This window comes from Chroicocephalus ridibundus, chromosome 4 (assembly GCF_963924245.1).
Source record: "Chroicocephalus ridibundus chromosome 4, bChrRid1.1, whole genome shotgun sequence".
In the NCBI taxonomy this organism is placed as follows: domain Eukaryota; kingdom Metazoa; phylum Chordata; class Aves; order Charadriiformes; family Laridae; genus Chroicocephalus; species Chroicocephalus ridibundus.
Genome location: NC_086287.1, coordinates 18,520,138 through 18,539,465, shown reverse-complemented (window position 1 = coordinate 18,539,465; position 19,328 = coordinate 18,520,138). Strand labels below are relative to the sequence as shown.

Genomic DNA, 19,328 nt, shown 5'->3' with positions numbered 1-19,328 from the left:
TGCTGCACTCTCTTTTTGGCTTCATAAACAAGCCTGTTTTCCTGGTTTCAGACCTCTCTTAGGTTCTTTTGTTGCCTCTTTCTCTAAACCAGGGTTACTCATATTCTGCCCAGCCCTGGGCCATTTTGGCAGCTTCATAGCATCCCTTAAATATGCACGAAATAGTACACCGTGGGGCCAGATGTCCAGTAAATAAAATCACCACTGCTCTCCCTGGTCCCCTTCTGTTTGCAGGGACAAAACATAGCCCATGTGGGCCCCTCTGCTGGCTGGTACGGACAGCCCCTGCCCAGCCGTGGTTTTCCCCACTGTGTGCACATGGACTCCTTGTGTGGGTAGGGCCAGGCTGTCTGGGAGGCTGCAGGGTGGAGGGAAGGTGTGAGGTGGGTGAAAGCCAAATGCTGTGCTCTGTGGTGACATATTCCTAAACCATTCTATGATTCTATGATATCTTTCTGAGTAGCATGGATGTAGTGAAAAGGTGGGAGTCCAGCTTCTGTTCTATCCATCCTAGGCATGCATTGCTTGCTCAGTTGAGCAAGCCTCAGAGATTACTCCTATACTAGCAAATAGCCCAGCTGTCAACTGCATGCCATTGCCTCTTTGGAGATCTGCTTTCTCTTCTTTAAAGAGTGAGGTTTCCTAAGACAGTTTTCTGTGCTCGGAGTCAATATTTGGAGATCCAGAACTAGTCAGGCCTGAGCAATGGCAGAGCAGGGGCCTAGAGAAGGCACAGTGAGAAGCAAGGAAGTGAAGAATCAGCATCTTGGGTTCATGGACAGACCTACTGAAGTAAGGTGGATGGAGCTGTTGAGTTGTCACCTACTCTGAGCAGAGGAAATTAGCTTGGTTTGATTTGACAGGTCTTGATTGTTAGTGATTTTCATGGTGTTTGCTGATAGCAAGAACGGTACTGTCGATGACTATGAGTTGGTTCTATCTCTTTGGCATTGGTTTTTACCTTCTCAGGGGTACAGGTGACTTTGTGGTGCAGGGGTTCAGCTGGCTGGAGCTGCATTTAATCACCACAGGGCAGTGTTACTCTGTGGATGTGTCAGGGGGTTCCAGGGACCTGGTGTGCGAGGGTGATGAGAGCTGGAAGAAAGATATTCATCCTGGCAGATAGCCAGCATTTATCCCACAGACTGGCTGCTGCTAGCATGACAGTGGAGATGTTTGTTGGTGGCTGGGTGATACTGGAGTTCAGACAAGGTGGGCAAAATCTTACCTTTGTAGAAAAGGTCCCTGTGACCATTTTGAGCTCTTCTTATTTGAGATGAGTTGTATCTTAGTTCACATGGTGGCAAGATGAGTCTTTTCTACAAGGGACAGCCGTCAGGAGATGGGGGAAGAGAACCTCTGCTTCAGGATTTCTGGATTGTTATGTGTCTGTGTCCCCTCTGCCCACCTGCTCAGGAATGTGGAAGGTTTTGTGGCAGGTGCCTCTTCTGTGCTGTGCCTCTTCTGTGAAGAGTAGTGTTGCTCTCTAGGAAGGGGATGCCCTCTTCACTGGTCAGTACATGGCATTAGAAAGGAAGATCCTTCTTTAGCTTCAGCTGGCAGTCAAAGTACTCTGTAGTCTAATGCGACTGGTAAACCCTGCTCAGTCTTACATGATCATATGCACTTCTCACACTGGCCTCCCTGCCATTATCATGGGTGATGGCTGGGCTTCAGGTATCTCTCCTTGTGCTCCTATTAATCCGGAGTACAAATCCTTTTGGACTCATTTTATGCTATATTGATTCAGCCAAAATCCTGAAGCAGTAATTTCCACAGGTTTGTCAGGCCGGGTTTTTGAGGCTCACATCAGTTGCTTGAATGATATCCTAAACTTGTGCCGTTAGCCCCTTGGGTACGCTGCCTCTCTAGGGTGATAGAGTGCAGCCTAGGTTCTTGGTGCTAGGACCCACCTGCAGTATGACTATGTCCCCTTTCTGCATCTCCATCTACCTCTGCAGACTGCAAGGCTTTTGAAGAAGGCTTCAAAAACTGGCCTTGATTTTGGTTGTTCAGTTATTAATAATATGCCAGTACTAATTGCAGATGCTTGTTGCCTCATGCTTATTGCTTTTGAGATATTGCCTGTTGCCTTGTTAAAAAAGACCTCGCTCAGAGATACGTCACTCCTTGTTTAGTCCCTCCCTCAAGTATTTGAGTACCATGGTCATTTTACTGGTGTGCTGCTTGGACCGCCCTGTTGCTGTAACCATTGTGCTGCTTAGAGATTTGGAGATTCCAAAGGCAAAATGGACTGTTTCTGGGCATGGGTCTGCATGGTTGCTTTGATAGCACTATGGTGCACTAACTCCACAGTAAGCCTCTCTGCCCCTTCTATCCCTCGTGAGAAATGAAGTTGAGGTCTCAGCTGGTGAGTGATTAGCACTGGTCTCTTGCGAGGAGGCTGTCAGCTCCAGTCTAATACTTGTGAGCTCTTCCCACATCTACTGATGTCACTGTGTTTTTATGATGGGCTGTCATCCATACATTGCATGTTTGGAACAAGCGGTACTAACTCTCCTCTTGGGTGGTGGTTTGCATGATGTGGAAATAAGTGGATGTTCTCCAAGTGTAATTTTGTCAGGGGACTGCCTGAGGAGTGACCCGAAGCTTTTAGCAGAGGCATGCAGAGCAGCAAAGTGTGGGCTCAGGAAAGAGAGAAAGACAAAGAAGAGAGACGAAAATAGATTGGTAAAGCTTCAAAGATGGCACTTGGGTTCCTGGGATTGGATGTTTGATGAAGCCACGTATGAAGGAAGGCAAAGACTCACTCAGAATCATGGGAGAAGGAGACTGTTCACCTGGGAGAGGGAGTGCTCACCTTGAGGAGTCCATGAATGGAAGATTCAAGACAGACCATGGTGGGAAGACATGTAAAGATGGTATGAGTCAAGGGTGAGAAGAGCCCAATTCAGCACTGCTTTTAGGCAAAGGAAACTCCGCTGACATCTTATAGCTTCAGGCAAGTACCAGCAAAAACATCTGGGCTGGATCTTGAGCAGTATAACTCTGCTCGGGGGCCATTGACTTCAGCGGTGCCACACCGATTTATGCATGTGAAAGGTTTGGCCCTCTGCTCGCTTTCCTGCCGTCAGTCCTGCCTGCTTTTGGGGTCCTGGGGAGTTTTCCAGCTGAATTTGTGGGGGTCGATGCAGACAGTTTCCTGGTAAATGAGAAAAACACTGTCCTTCCATCCTGCTTCATCTGCCTGGGATTTCCAGCCGAAAGGCACTGACTAATTCCATCTGGCAGGCTGACCACGCTTCAAAGACTGCAAATCCTGAGACTTTTAACTTACAAACAAAACCATGCATTAAAAAAAAAAAAAGAGAGAGAGAGAAAAAAATAAAAAGACAGCTCTCCCAAGGGACAGTCTCTGCGAAATCCAAAACAAGGTCTCAACGCCTGCCCTGGTGCTCCGGCTGACGCCAGTGTTTTTTCTGTCCCTTTTAAAACTGAGCTGGAGTGTTCCCGACTCCTCCGTTCGACACCTCCGGCTCCCTTATTCCCCTCGGTGAGTGGGGCGGGGGGGGGAGGAGGCTGGAAGGGAAAGGCCAGAGCAGAGGAGGAAAGAAATGCCTGGTATTGATCCACCAAGTCTGGCTAGACTGCAAGAAATTCCGGTTTGTGAAAAATGTTGCGGTTTAGAGCATTTGTTTTCGTTCCACGGTGGGATGAAACCAAGACTTTCTGGAAGGAGGGGGGAGAGGGGAGGAGAAGAAGAAGAAAAATGACCCTTTTTTTTTTTTTTTTTGGGTGGTTGTTGTTGAGGAGGGACAGCCTCCCTGTGGTATGGATGCCCACACCGCAGGGCTGGGGAGTCAGTCCTCTCCCAACAGCCTCTCATGTCAGCCTGTGCTCCTCTAGTAGGGTAGGGCAGGGACTGCCCTCGGGGGAATGAAGGGAGACCTTCTGCTTCCAGCTCATCAGACGCTTTTGGTGGAACAGAACCAAGGGGTGATCTTCAGGACAATGACCTGCCCCTGTGACACTCGTGCACTCATGATGGAGTTTGGCAGCAGGACTCAGTGAATGCCCCCCCTTTGTGACAGTTTGGCCCTTGCTGAGTTTTTGTCAACTCAACTGGGCAAGTTTCCCCAGCGTGGGTGTGAGGAGCCAGCTGCACAGCTTTTGGGAGGTGAAGAGGGTCCCCTGACTTCAGCAATGTGAAGTAGGGAGGCCCTAACCCAGAGCTGGTACAAAGGGGAGTTTGGAATGATTAAAAATAAAAAATTAACAAAAAAATAGAGATTTAAAGACGTTGCTCTTCCCTTTTAAAATGAGTGTGTTGGCTTTTCCCACAGCCCCCTGCTCCTGGGTAATGGTAATTCTTTGCAGAGAATGTAGGAGTAAGTAAAAAACATAGCAGAGCTGGGACTGGAAGGCTTGAAGATGGCAAATAGGAGGACACAGACACAGTATGCAGCTCTTGTGCCTTCCAGGCAACTCCTACAGCATGATGAAGGGAGATCTGGGCTTACCTTTAGGTGAGAAAACAGTGACTTTGAACAAGGTAGTGGTGATCTAGCCCTTTTGCATCTTTCCCGAAGTCAGAGAGCAAATTGGCCAGCAGAGCTGGGAAGGGGATGGGGCAGTGCTGCCTTGGAGGGCGTCATGAAGGCCATGTTCCAGAGGCACCCTCTTGCTGTGCCTGTGCGGTGTTGATCGGCTCCCAAATCCCAATATGTGCACTTGCATGTGCCTCCCAGGCGCAGCCTGCGAGAGCTTGCCCCACTGTTTGAAGAATTGCTGGGGCATCCTGGTGCTTGATTTCCACCCTATCCCCACACCCCCCAAAAAAACATCCCAAGCTGTGGACAAGATGGGGATGGCAAGTCATCCTATGCTTGCAGCTAGCAGCCCTTGGGAGCTGCCTTGTCTATTTTCCAGGAAGTAAAAACCCTTTTCTGGACATCAGCAAGCAAACTATACAGGGGAAAAGAGAGAGAGGAAAAAAAAAAAAAGTGTCTGCCATGAGTCAGAGGACTCCTCCGGGGGGCTGTGGGATTGCAGGGAGGGCAGGGCAAAGGGAGGAGCATGGCTGCTATAGGCAGACCTATGTACCACCAAGCCACAGGCATGAGGTCTTGGAGCTCCCAGGCCCAGGAGCACAACGGGACCTTCATCAGCTTTTCTAAGGCAGGAGGGCTTGCAATAAAACCTGAAGTGTCTGGTATTCTGATTGTCAAAGGCCACAGCTTCCAAGGTGAACACTTCAGAGTGACAACAGAGGGTAGAGCCGAGGTTGCTAGGTGAAGGCTGCTAGAAGAACAGGTTTATTCCCCCAAAAGGGATTCATTGACAATGGCTATATCCAAAGATTTTTCACTAGTTGTGAGCCTGTCTTGTTGGTGGGTTCCCCCCTTCCTGGCACCTCCTGCTTTCACCCAACACAGCTCTCAGGACCTTCAGCCATACACCTGTTGCCCTTGCTCTGTTATTGTGAAGCAAAAGAGTATCAAACCTGCTGTGAGCCATCATCTAAGAATTTCCCAGCCTCTTCAGCTTCCCCTATAATGGTGTTGAGTGTCCCTTCTTATAGAGGAGAGCTTCCTACTGAATGAGACCAATCATGGTTGACACTGTTGGGGTAAGAAGGCTGGGAGCTGAGTCTCTGCTGCCACAGCTGTTTGGTCTTGGCGAGGCATGCGTAAAGCTTTCAGGTGTTGTCTGGTGGCCTCCAGAAGTGCCTAGCATATTGCAGGCTTCCCAGGTTGTAAGTAGATTATTCTCTCCCGTTTCCTACTAGTAACAAGAGATGGATACCAAGGATGGGACTCACCACCATGGCTGGGTGTTTTACTGGGGTATCCTTGGTGCCATGTCCATGTGCAGAATGGCACCAAAATGGGCTCTTTCTTGCTCTTTCTCCTTTTCGCGTTGACTCTAGTAGTAGGTTTCCCATGGCTTTACCTGGCTAGTGCCCGTGTTGCTGATGGGCCAAAGTGCTGCAAAATGACAATAAGGGCTTCTACAGGTATGTCAGCCCGAAAAGGAAGGTCAAAAGCAAGACTGGCAAACTGGTAACAATGAATGAGGAGAAGGTTGAGGTACTCAACAACTTTTTTTGCCTCAGTCTTCACTGGCAACCTCTCTCCCTGCACCTCTTGACGGGGTGGACCTCAAGGCAGGGATTGGGGGAGCAGAGTCCCTCCCACTGTAAGAGAAGATCAGATTTGTGACCACCTAAGGAACCTGAACATACAGAAGTCTATGGGACCTGATGAGATGCATCCCAGAGTCCTGAGGGAATTGGCTGATGTAGTTGCCAAGCTACTCTCCATGATGTTTGCAAATTCATGGCAGTCAGGTGAAGTCCCCAGTGAGTGGAAAAAGGGAAACATTGCGCCTAAATTTAAAAAGAGTAGAAAAGAGGACCCTGGGCACTACTGACTGGTCAGCCTCATCTCTGGGCCTGGGAAGATCATGGAACAAATCCTCCTAGAAGCTATTCTAAGGCACGTGGAGGACTGAGAGGTGATTTGAGACAGCCAGCATGGCTTCACCAAGGGCGAGTCCTGCCTGACCAACGTAGTGGCCTTCTATGATGGAGTGACTACATCAGTGGACAAGGGAAGAGCTATGGATATCATCTATCTGGACTTCTGTAGTCCCCACAACATCCTTCTCTCTGAATTGCAGAGATATGGATTTGATAGGTGGACTATTTGGTGGATGAGGAATTGGTTGGATGGTCGCATCCAGAGGGTAGTGGTCAACAGCTCAATCTCTCAATGGAGATTGGTGATAAGTGGTATCCCTCAGTGGTCCACAGTGGGACCAGTACTGTTCAATATCTTCACCAATGATATAGACAATGGGATTAAGTGCACCCTCAGCTGGGCTGCATCAAAAGAAGCGTGGCCAGCAGGTCAAGGGAGGTGATTCTGCCCCTCTACTCTGCTCTGGTGAGACCCTGCCTGAAGTACTGCGTCCAGTTATGGAGGCCTCAGCATAGAAAGATATGGACCTGTTGGCGCAGGTCCAGAGGAGGGCCACAAAAACGATCAGAGGGCTGGTGCACCTCTCCTGTGAGGACAGACTGAGAGAGCTGGGGTTGTTCAGCCTAGAGAAGAGAAGGCTACAGGGGCACCTTATTATGGCCTTTAAAGTACTTAAAGGGGGCCTACAGGAAAGATGAAGACAAACTTTTTAGCAGGGCCTGTTGCGATAGGACAAGGGGTAATGGCTTTAAACTAAAAGAAGGTATATTTAGACTAGATATTAGGAAGAAATTTTTTACAGTGAGGGTGGTAAAACACTGGAAGAGGTTGCCCAGAGAGGTGGTAGGTGTGCCATCCCAGGAAACATTCCAGGTCAGGTTGGACAGGGCTCTGAGCAACCTTCTCTAGTTGAACATGTCCCTGCTTATTGTAGCGGACGTTGGACTAGAAGACCTTTAAAGGTCTCTTACAACCCAAACTATTCTATGATTTTATGATTCTAACGCCGAGTATCTGGTAAACCCATCACCACCGAAGCACCTGAGGTTAAGGCTGGAACTCCTCTCCCAGTGAAGCTGAAGGCAGGTTTGAGCCTGCAACGCTGCATTTCATTACTTATTGTACTGACTTAGCTCAGACGGGAGGAGGGGGAATGCTGTTTCCTTGCTCTTGCTAACTTTTACTTTCATACAAGAAACAAAGCTCACTCTTTTCCCCATGCTGAAGTATGCAGATGTGCTGCGCGCCTCTGCAGGCTGCGTTGGAAGGAGTTGCTGTGATCTGTTTTAAACACTTGACAGCCCCCTCATTAATTGTCGGAAAGCCTGCCTGGTAATGCGGTGGAGTCTGGAGCCTGCAGAATGTTACTGAGAGTGATACGTATCTGTATATCCTATAGTGCTGGAAGAACTGTTGAATCCTGTGAAGCTCTTGGCTTTGGAAAGTCGCTTTTCAGGCACATTTTTCCTTGTAACTGAATTCCAGGCTTGTTAGCGTCTCTCCCTCCCCCTTCTCTTCCCCCTAACCCTTCCCCCCCTGCCCCAAAAGTGACAATCGTTTAGAGGAAGATACAACTGTCTTCATGCCATGTTCTCCTCTGAAGAGAAACCGAGGTCACATACTGTGCATTGAAGAATAATTGCAAATCAAGGCAAGGGCGAGTTGCTTCCTTGTATCCTACTTGAGGTGTATATGGGACTAGTACCAGTTGGAAAGTTGTTCAACACTTCCTATCATAAGACCCTGTATTCAGTTGCTTATGGCTTTGCCAATCTCTAACTGTTCTAACTGGCACTTTTGGTGCCACACTTGTGACTCAGCCTGGATTTTTCTTGGGATGGTGTTATCTGAAATGGTTCAGCCATTTCCAAGAATGAAATGAGGAGAAAAAGTTTTATTTCTTCCATGTTTGAATAAAGACAAAAAGCAAGATTTTTAATATTTTTTTTTGGTGTTATTTCACTGAGGCTCTTTCCTCATTTCCTCCTCCTGAATGAGAGGCTGAGATGTTGCTGAGGAACCACGGGGAGCTGGAGCTCACCTCATTTTTAGTCCTGGGTGTTTGTTAGGCATTCATTCCAGCTAATTTGTTTGAGCTGAGCTTCCTCCACCCCCTCTGGAGAAAGATAGGTGTGTTCAGTCAGCCCGTCTGAAGGTAGGTACCTAATAGAAGTGAAAGGAATTGCACCCTGGAGGTTAATGACAGAGATAGTTCAGAAAATTTGTTTAAAGTAGACTCCTCATTTTCAGACAGGTAAGTTCAACCCTCTGAGGTTGAGGAAGAGCCTGCTGTTGTTCCTGTGAAAAGCTCATTGTTTTCAGCTGTGTTATATGTTTTGGAGAAAACAAAACCAAAAAGATATCTCAGTTTGCTTGTGGTCGTAAGAGTCTGGTAAATGTTTTGATGAGTCTACTCGAATAGTGCAATATTGTGGACATTTATCCCAAAAGCAAGAGGGTGTATTTCATCCATGAACCTTCCTAATGACTCTCATGGTACCATGATGCTAGGGAGGAGGTGAAAAAGCTGTCTGTCTTTCCTGCAATCATGGTGGCCTCAGTTCTGCTGGTGTCTGGGAGGCAGGGAGGAGCTAGACAACCAGACTTCAAGTGCAGAGGGAATGCTGGGAGCTGAATGTGGTGGAGAAGACAGCAAAGGGAGTAGATAGACACAAGAAGGCTTGCACGGGAAGGCAAAGAGGGAAGTTAGGACAGGCAGGAGGTCTGAAAGCCAGCAGGGAAGAGGAGGCTGATATCGGGAAAGGAACTGGAAGAATGGGAAAACAAAGTGAGGCTGAGAGCATGTGAGAAGGGAAAGCAACTGAGGCTGTTGGTGGGGCAAGGAACGTCAGGCTGGTAAGCAGAGGTTCAAAATTCAAGAAAGACCAAGTCCAAGAGGACAAGAAACTCAGTTGTGGAGGCAGCAGCACAGAAAGAGGCAGAACAAGGACAGGCTGTGGGAGACAGGCAGAAAAATTCAGGCTTGGATGTGGACCAGGGAAGAATGATCTGGGATGTCCTGTGGAAAAAACTGGCTGTGTCACAACGACCATGTTCAGGGGAACCAGTTACTGCTGCGTGAATAACCTGGATTTTGGCACTTACAGGGCTTCTAGCTCCTGGCATATAACATCCTTTGTGGGTATAATACTGTATAGACTGAATGTATTTTTTCATCTGGATTTTTCTCTCTGCTCTATTTCTTGTGCTAACCTTTCCTTGGTGTTTTTCTCTACTGCTTTTTCCAGCCTTTCATGTGCAAACTTTGGGCCCAAGAAGGTTTATGCTGAGCTCACAAACATATGCTGCTCAAGTGGTTTGAAATACTGAGTGAAGTGTGTTCATCTTTCACTAGCTGGAGTAAAGATACATAAGAAAATGGTTTCCAGGAAAAATACCGTTGCAAGTCTGAGGAAGAGCCTATTATCTGTTTACTAGGACCTAGTCATTCCCTTCCAGCTGTCAGCCCTCTATTGGTTATCCGCGTTATGCCTGGATCTTTGTCTAAATGAGAACCCATCAAACAGTTAAAATCAAGGGGGCTTCATCAGCGGAAGATCTGGCCCTGATCTTCCAGCTCACTGAGACCAAGAGCAGTCTGTTACAAGGTCTGAGGTACAGCTTGACTTTAAACACCTGCTTAAGTGCTTTTGTGCTTTCAGTTGCTGGGAAAAAGTTGCTGGGATTCCTGGGTGGCAATCTGTGATTCACGCCCTCGCGAAGGGTCAGCAGAAACGGGCATTGTGCTTCTGGCTTTAGAGTCTACAACTTGATCTTCGTCTCTGTCTGGCAGCGCGTTTCAAACCCCAGCCGATATTGCGTGTACTTCTTGGACAATCTTGCCTTTTTACGCACTTGCTGTTCCATGACCCTCTGGCAGAATTGCCTGCCCCCATTATTCATCCTGACACGGTTCGTAATGCGCAGAGCCAACCTGTGGCATCCAGCCTGCAAGTTTCCCTAAGGCTGCAGAAGAGAAAAAAAAAAAATATGCAAGCATAAGCACATGCGTGTAAACACACTTTTCGTGTGTTTTCACATACTGTATGTGCGTGCATATATTTATGCATGCTTGTCTGCACACACATATGCATCTTTTGAATACTTGTTTTGTGTCCTACTGGATGAAAACCTGAGAATGGAAAATGTGTCGATAAACATAGCGGAGCTTTTCAGAGCATTTTATCTGAAGCCGCAGCTTGCAGCTGCTTTCCAGTGTTAGGGTAGGATAGGGGGAGAAAAAGGGAAGAAGGAAGGGAAGCGAAAACAGAAGCCGAGAGGCAAGTGGGAAGGGAAGGGAAGGAAAGGGAAGGGGAAAAGGAACAGAGTGTAGAGAAAAGAGCAGGAGAGGGAGGAGGAGAGAAGAGAAAAGGGAGAGGAAAAGGGGAAAAGAAAGGAAAAGGAAAAGAAAAAGCGCAGATAGCAATGCTGCCAGAGTTTGTATACCTTAAAATCAGAGAGGTCCAAAAGTTTTTGACCTACATTCCCTGTTTCAGAAGCATAGTACAATAACACACCGTGGTTTGTTTAAAACATGGCAACTTGACTTGAATCTTATGTTTTGAAGAAAGATTTCGCAATGGTGCTGAGGAGAGAAAGAGAAAAGATTTAGCTGTTCCCCTTTACTATCGCCCTCCCTCTGTCTTTTGGCAGGCTTGGAATCAAACCCACTCGCTTCTGAAATATCATAACATTGCTGTTTTGATGGAGTGAGGCTTGAATTAAAACTTAAAAGAAATTAAAAAATCCTTAAATCCACTGGGACAGGATGCTAGTATTTCTAATAAAGCGGGTTTATAGACTGAATGGTTTGACATCTCATATACAGACTGGTGGAAGTACATGCTGCAGAGTGGTCTGCAAGGGGACAGCCATCACGTGGTGTTCTGACTCATTCAGATGGATTTTGATTTCTGTTTGAGTTTTTTTCATTTCCTTCATTTCAATTTGAAGGGGCAGAGTCAAGTGCTCTGGTGCGGGGTCTGGTGCACTAATGGAATAAACAGTATTGTGGACATGTTGGCAAACTCTCAGTTTGACTTGGCTTCGCTGGCCTCCAAAGAGTTATATTATTGGTTATTTATGAGTATGCGGATGACCTTTGGGCAGTGGGGAAAATGTTTATGAATCTAAAAGGCTTCGCAAACTTTAGCACAAAAGCTTGTTTTGTCCAAAAAAATGTGAACTGTAAGTGACTTCTTCATCATTCAGCCTTGCTTGTTCTCTTATTTTAAAAGCCTTTGGTCATTCAGTCGAGCTGTAGAATCAAACCATGTAGAGCAGATGAGCAGTCACATGCCCTGAATAGCAAAAAGTGAAAATCCAAGTGGAAAGCATGTGAGTAACTCCAAGAGAGCAGCTGGTTTTGTTCAATGGGCTGGTGAAGGCTGAGTTATTCAAAGAAGTCAAAGGGAGTTAGGTAGTGCTGACCCATTATGTTTGTGGACTTCCTTACCCGCAGGGGTATACATTTGAAAGTTGCAGATTCACTTGGGAAAAATTAGGATCAGTTTGTGAACAATTTGTAAGTGGAAGAAAAAACCAAGCCGGCGGCTGAATTTCCAATCAGTCCTACTGATAATGAATAACTTCTGCAGTTCTGCTTTCTGAAACAAACTTTGGGTTGTCCATTTCTTCGCATGTCATTTCAGGAAATTGAAAATACATGGGGGAAAAAAAACCCTCATTCTCTTCTTTTGAAAGTCATCAAAGTTATTCTTTTCTATCCTTATTTTTTTCAGTGCTTTTTACTTTTCTGTTGCTAACGCATGCCCAGCATGATTTGAGTGCTGTTCCCGGGTCAGTATTTGCAGCTAGAAAAATGATTCGCCAGAAGCAATTGGTGCATCCTACTTGCAAAAAGGCTGGTCTCTTTTTACATGCTGTCTTAGTGTTGCGCTCTCTTTGCCCATTGTAGGCGAAGCCTGAAGTATGCCACACTGGGGATTTGTAATGTTTAGTGTGTTGCTCCCCCAGTGAAAGCCAAGAAATGCTGGCTATTTAGCTTCCTTGCACCTGGCTTCAGCTCCCAGAATAAATCAGAGCAGCCTAAAGCTTATTATAAATTACTCCTGGTTGCCAGTGACTCCTGGGGAGTCAGGCAAGGATCAAAGGGGAATACAAACAGCCCAGCCACAGCTTCTTTCCTTTTCTGCGGCTGATGCTAAGTTTAGGTATCACTGCAGTGGCTCTGTGCCCTGATGGTTTCTTTTTCCTTTTGGGAGGATCCTCCACCTATGGAGTAAGACAGCACCGCCTGGCTGCTTCGGTACTGTCCGGTTCTTGTTACAACATTCTGCCTCTAAATTTCTGAAGATGGACTGCAAAGTTCAGGCAACACTTAATCCTGTTTAAGACACTCTGGCGTCCTGTTTGTGGCCTAGAGAGTTTAGCGGTATTTCCCAGGGCAGAACGGATTTTATGCTCGTTGCTGCGGTGTAAGGCTGGACAATTTGTGGGGCTGCCTGGTAGGACAGTACCAGGAAGGAGAGCAGAGTGCAGCCTGATTTCCCCTGTTATCAGTGGTGCAATTGCAATGTTGGGAAGGAATTAGGCACACCCAAGTACTAAGAGGATGGATGTGGCTTATCATGCATGATGTGGCTTGAAATAGTGGAAGGCGAGATACAGTTCTGGGTGACCAAGTTGACTTTGTTATTCTGATATATGTACGTGAGTGTTCCTCTTCAAAACCTTGTCCCAAATGCTTGTCCGTTCTAGATAGCTGTGGTCGTATGATTAGAGCAACCTGTGACCTTCTGTCAGAAAGATGCAAAATAATTTATTGGGAAGGAAGCTAGCAATGAGCGTTGTCAATTCCGAGGCAATCTTCCTGTATTTGGTGTTTTTTCTTTTCCAAAGACTAAGCTCCGGGAGTCATGGGATTTATATGAGACCTGTAAGTTTGAGCTTGGAAAAAACCCCACCGAACCCCGCCCTTATACATGCAGAGTTTGGCGGCATAAATCTTAAAACCTCAGAAAAACAGATGGCAAAGAAAGGAAGGTCTGTCTTTTGAGGTTTTAAATAATAAAGGGCTTGTGATTATTTAAGGCCGGTCTCTCAATGTTTTAAACACGTCTCGTGATATTTGGATGCGTGGAGGTGGCGACGCTGGCCAGGTACCTACAAAATGCCTAGATCGCTCCTTAGAACACCCCTTCTTATAGGCAATATAATAAAACACGGGGTATAACCCTCACCTGTGTTTTATAACTAGATTAAAAAACCTTTCAGAAGAGACCCCTTCCCGTTATGTCCAATCATGCTTTCCACAACAGAATCTCGCCATGGAGCTATTCAAGCGTCGGTATGGCCTGTTTTCCCTCTCTTTTAATGAACCATCCACTGACTTCAAGCTCTGAGAACCAGAGCAAGGAAAATCAAACTGGGAGATGAAAGAGAGGGAAGACCCCACATTTCTGCCTGCTTCCAGAAGAGGGGGGCTGGAGGGAAAGAACACCCTTTGCAGCATGCCTCGGGGCATGTCCTGCAGGAGAAGATGCAGCTTGCCGGGTGGAGGGCTTTGATCAGTTCCTGACTGCTGAGATATGCTTGCTGGTGTGGAGAGGGAAGGAGTGGGGAAGAGAAGCCGGAATGGGTGGGAGGGAAGGGAGAGCTGGGCAGGGTTTCTCAAGCTGCCTGGACTTCCCACAGCCTGCAGTTGGGCTGCCCCGACCTTCCTCCCTTTGCCTCCAGCTGGCCATGGCTGGGCTGATGTCCAGGGCAGAAGGATGGATCCGAGCAAATTGCCAGATGAATCTTCATTTTGTGCTGGTTTTGGTGGTGCCTAGCGCTGCTGTTATCTCACACGCAAGCTGCTGCCCCTTCTAGACGCTTATCCCCACCTCCATGTGATGGACAGCTATTTCTCTGCTGGTGGCACTTGAGGGACAAGGAGCTGCAGGTTGCCCTGAGCAAGAGGTCACAGCTCCTGTGAGGCTGTCCCTGTGCCGTTCAGCTGGCATTCGCTCCTGGAGCACCTCTTCTGCATCGCTGAAGCAGCTCTAGCCCCATTACGGACCGGAGAGAGCAAACCGCTCTGGGCTGGCACCGGCACTTGGGAGCACACGCAGCTCATAGCCCTCGCCTTTCTCTCTGCCTGGCTGGGGCAGGAGCACCTGTTGTCCTCCCAGTTTTTCCTGCTGCCACCTGCATGGGTGTTCCTCGCAAGGGAGGTCTCATGCCACTTGGCTGTCTCGCTCCGTGTTTGTGTGCCATAGTGCTATGAATAATTTAGAGGCTGTTCTCTGCCTTTTCGATTCACTGCCATGTGTTACAGTGGCACCAGGTCTGGATTCAGTGGGATTCATTCCTGTGTTCTCCTCCCTGGAAGATGCTCCTGAATGGTTTTCAGAAGTTATAGCCTGGGCTGTAAGCTTGTAGCATGGTGGAAATGGCTATTGTCGAGGCTTTTACTCTATGTCTCTGACTCTGTCAAAGCTTTTCTGCTGGTAGTTACTTAGATGAGCCCCGGAGGAAACCATCCCTCACTTTCCTTTCAGCCCCTTTGTAATTCTTTGTATAGTAAATGTGTTAAATAGCTGGTGTCTGAGAAGCATGACATTTCAAGTACTTAATTAAGCCTGCTTTGAATGATGGCAAGGTTTTGCTGCACTGTTAGGGGTGTGTTCTAATACCGGGGTGACTCTGCCAGGTGTCACACGGATGCCAGTGAGGTTACCTCCGCTTGGTGCTGACCTGTGTGGTCATTCAGGCAAAGACCATTCAAATGTTAGACACTGAAATTAGAACCACTGGCATCCATGGAGAGCTTTCACAGACCAGGAGGTGTCAGGACTTTGGATCTGCAAAGGCGGGTAGCTCTGCAAGCCTGCCTTTCCAAATCACCTTTCGCGCAGCACTAAAACCCGTGAGGAGAGCCGTTTCTTCCACAGCGACTTGAAATTCATATACAGCAGCTGAGAAAGCGATCTGTCTTGTTTACAGGCAAGCAAGGGATTTGTGTATGCATGCGTCTGCCTGACTGCTGGCAAATGCATCTATTTGAGTGCTTGACGGGTCCATCTTCGTGCAACATGCTTTTCAGGCATAATTCTGCTTTTTATTAGAGCAAACTGGCAGCGAAGGAAATGGGGATGGTGTGTTATGTGTTACTGGGGCAAGGGAAGGGAACTGGTGGTAATTCCTTCTGTAATCAAGACCAGCTTCAGAATAGACAGAAAAGACCTTGATAAACCTTTCTTTCCTGCAGAGGACTCTGTACAGCCCTTCTCTTGGATCCAACCCCAGGTTTTGTCGCAGTCGAGTTTTGGAGACTGTTTCCCCCCATCCACCAGGTAGCTAGTCTCATTCTCCACCATGGGGAGCAATGCCGAGAAGAATCTTATCTAGACCAACCTTTGCTATTTGAACCTCAGAGCTCAGGGTTTGTTATTTTAGTATTTCTCAGGGCAGTGTTCTGCTTGTGAAGTTTTAGAGAATTGCAAGTCGGGTATCTTCAGGCAAATGCTTTGCAAGGTTTCTGCATGGACTCCCATCACTACCCTCAGTGCTTAGATCCTTTTGGCTAAAAGCAACCATGACAGTAATTTAGTCTGACGTAGCGCAGCGCTGATCACATTTGTATCGGGGTCAGGCAGCTTCCTCTCTCTTCCTACATTTGTCCTGAGCATCTGCACAGCTGGGCCAGACAGAAGGCTTTTTAAACGACACTGTTTGGGATGCTGGGGGAAGGATCCTCTGTAAGGTAAAGGGAGATGGGAGACGTGGCTGGGTAGGTTACTGCTGCAGAGGTGTTGAGATAAATCTGGGGATGGCAGGCACGCCTCTTCTAAGCATTAGTATGGAGAGGTCTTTTGACAAGGCTGGCTTCTGCTAGGGCTGCATCTCCCCGCATCTGCAGGCTCGTTTCTTAACCTGCTCCTAAAGCCTCTCCCTTTTCCTTTCTCTTCAGTTCCCAGGATATTTCTTCTCCTCCCCTCCCTGGGAGCCCAGTACAGCTTAGGAACTGGTGTAGTGACTGTGTCTCTTCCCTGAGCTCAGGCAGGCAGTATCCAGAGCAGGCAGGTGAACTGCGGAAAGGGGAATAGAGTTGTTTAGTCTGGGATGCTATTAGTGGAGACGAGCAGCAACCGGAGAGCGTGCTCAGGGGCTGAGCGAGGGGAAACGTCTGTTTTAAGATGGAGCAGCTTGAGGGAATAGTTGGGACTGTATTTTTTTGGTTTTTTTTTCCTTGCACAGAAGAAAGTAGAAACAAGAGTGCGCCCATTCGTCACCTGTACACCACTCCCTAGGGTTAACCCTATGTCTGAAGCCTGTCAGAGGGGTTAGGAGGTGGGAGGAAGGGAACTAGCTCTTTTTCATGAGGGTGGAGGGAGAAGGAGGAATTTTTTATTTTTTATTTTCCTGGGAGGGAGCTGAAGACAAAAGGGTCTCTGAGGAAAGCTGTTGGTGGGGAGCTGAAAAGGGGGAGAAAACTGTCTCCTGTAGAGAAGGGGAGGCGAGCTCCCATCCAGCTGCCATGGAGCTATCTGTCTTGCTTTTTTCTCATTTACTTCAGTGGGAAATCAGGGTTAACAGCACACACAGGGACAGCGCAGAAGGGGACAGCCCATTCCATGGAGTGGAGACGCTCATCCAAACCTGACAGCTGCCTAAACGGCACTGTAGGAAGCCTGTTCAGTAAAGACAGCTGGGTGCAGAGAAGCAAAATCGAGCAGGAAAGGGACAGTGTGGCTGGAGCTTGGGAGAGGAGAAGTCAGGAAAGCTGCGAGCTAATCCCGGCTCCACCACTGGCTGCTGGTGGGATATCGGGTAGGTCACATGTGTGCCTTCCTAGTCTGTTCTCCCTTGCCTGTCTGGAGAGCAAATCCGGCTCTCGGTTTTGTTGAGTGACTGGGTGTAGCAAAGTGTTTTGTTTGGTCTTCTCTGCACAGTGGTCCTTTAGTGCTGGGTCTGCAAACGCTCGCCTGCACTGGGACTTTTGTCACCACCACAATACATATAGCAAAAATGGTATCTTCCTGTTCTCCATTGCATGAATGCAAGTTTCTAGAGGTACTTGACTGGAGATCTCTGACTGGGGAGAGAGGCCACAGCTGGCATGGATCCTGAAACAAAGTTTGTGCCCTGAGATTCAGGGTCACTTGGGGGCAAATTAGTTATAATTCACAAGGGTTGGTGTTCATTGTAGTTCAGTTTAACCTGCTTCTGCGTCTGAGCTCTGTCTACACGAACAGATTGAATACAAGTTCTGGCCCCTTTCTTAAATGCAGGCTTGCTTAGTGCTGAAGCTGCAGCTGCAAGAGGGAAGCATATGGGCATGGGGTACCACAAAGTTGGCCGGAGTTGTGTACCTCTGGAGGCAGGGGAGCATCCTGGGGTGGAGTAAGTCCATGTGTGCTCTTTTCTTGCGCACTTCCCTCCATTTCTGTTGTTGGTCACCATGGGAGCTGGATATGGAGGTAGATGGACCTTTGCTCTGAGCCAGCGTGGCTGTCCTTGTGTTGTTACCATATTGATGCAATTATAACAGCCCCGAGCATCTTGCACCCTGTATGCACCAAACCTCTCAAAGTGAGCCCTCATCCATTGAACCGCAAAAGGGTTCTGGCAGTCTTACATGCAAGTGTGTGTTTTCATATCGAAACCTGAACCCAGCTGTGTGTTGCATAACTCACCTGCTTTCCCAGAGCCCTGCTAGGCCTACCGGTGGGCTCACACACACGGTGTCCTCCCCTAGCTGGATTGGTGAGCTGAACTGGCCACCCATGTCCAGTTCAAAGAGACTTTGCAGGCCCATCTTCCCTTCTCTCAGCTTACAGAGTCCATGCTGACCTTCCCAAGGGTGTTGTGTATGCGTGGGGCTCCCCAGCTGCCCAGGGACAGAGTTTGGAAGAAGATCATTTTGGGAATGAACTCCCATGACTGCAAAGGGTTTGCTGCCCCCCTATGGATTTGACCGGCGCGGCTTGGGCCAGGGCACCAGGGTGGAGGAGGTGGTGGCTGATGGAGCCAGCTCCACTGTCCTGCCATGTTCTCCTCGTTCAGGCTCTCCTTGTGCTCTTATGCAGCTGATATGTTGGAGTCTGGGCTCCCATTCAACCGATTGCATAAATGTAGCAGAACAACAAGGTTTCCCCAAAGCAGCTCCATCTGTGCAGGGCACTTGTTCCTCAGGACTCCCTTGGTCGTGCTGTGCTTTGCCAGAGTTTGTGCCAAACCCAATACCCGCAGTTTAAAAATAACACTTGGGTGTGACAGCTCCATTATTTTTTCTCATTTAGGAGACAACATTGTCTGGTAGGTAGAGCGAAGTGACTGGAAGTCTGGGGCGATGCATTCTCTTCTCATCTACCACTGTGTTGTGTATTACCTCCTGCTGCCTCAGTTTCCCTGCTGGTGAATCAGGGGTAATGAAAAACAGCTCATGCTAACTTCTGCAAGGCTCAGTTACTTAAAGGATCTCAATTAGGACTCTCCTCCAGAAGCCATAAGCAATACCAAGGCAGACCAAAACAGTTGCACTTCTTTGTTGGTGACCAAACTTTGAAAGAAGCTGTTGACACAGAAATATGTAGTAAAGGACATTCTGGAAAACTTACGATAGTGGCATTGATATGTTGCTGGCTCGCCCTTTACCCCAGAAAAAATCATTGCACACTCGATTCCGCTCTGTTTTCAATGCTGCCAGCTCTGTCTGTGCTTTTCATTTCAATGAGAGCTCAATGCCAGGCATCTTTTCTTCCTGATTCTGTACATTAACCTTAGAGATTTTCTTCAGTGTCTGAGAATCCTCATCCAAATAATCCTGCCCATCATGGGCAAATGACTAGGAGGCATGAAGGTTGTGACAGCATCATTTGGAACAGCACAAGCTTTAGGGGATGTGAAAAAGGTGGCATCAAAACACTTTGACCTCTG

General features: G+C 47.8%; 1 long non-coding RNA gene across 2 annotated transcripts in view; it reads left to right on the top strand.

Annotated features, from left to right (window-relative positions):
* The first annotated feature begins 2,514 nt into the window (after positions 1-2,514).
* The window catches only part of LOC134514912 (uncharacterized), a 71,434-nt gene continuing 54,620 nt past the window's right edge, over positions 2,515-19,328 (top strand). For both annotated transcript variants that reach the window (XR_010070833.1, XR_010070832.1), the window contains exon 1: positions 2,515-3,514. This is a non-coding gene — a long non-coding RNA (uncharacterized LOC134514912). The remainder of the gene's footprint in view (positions 3,515-19,328) is intronic.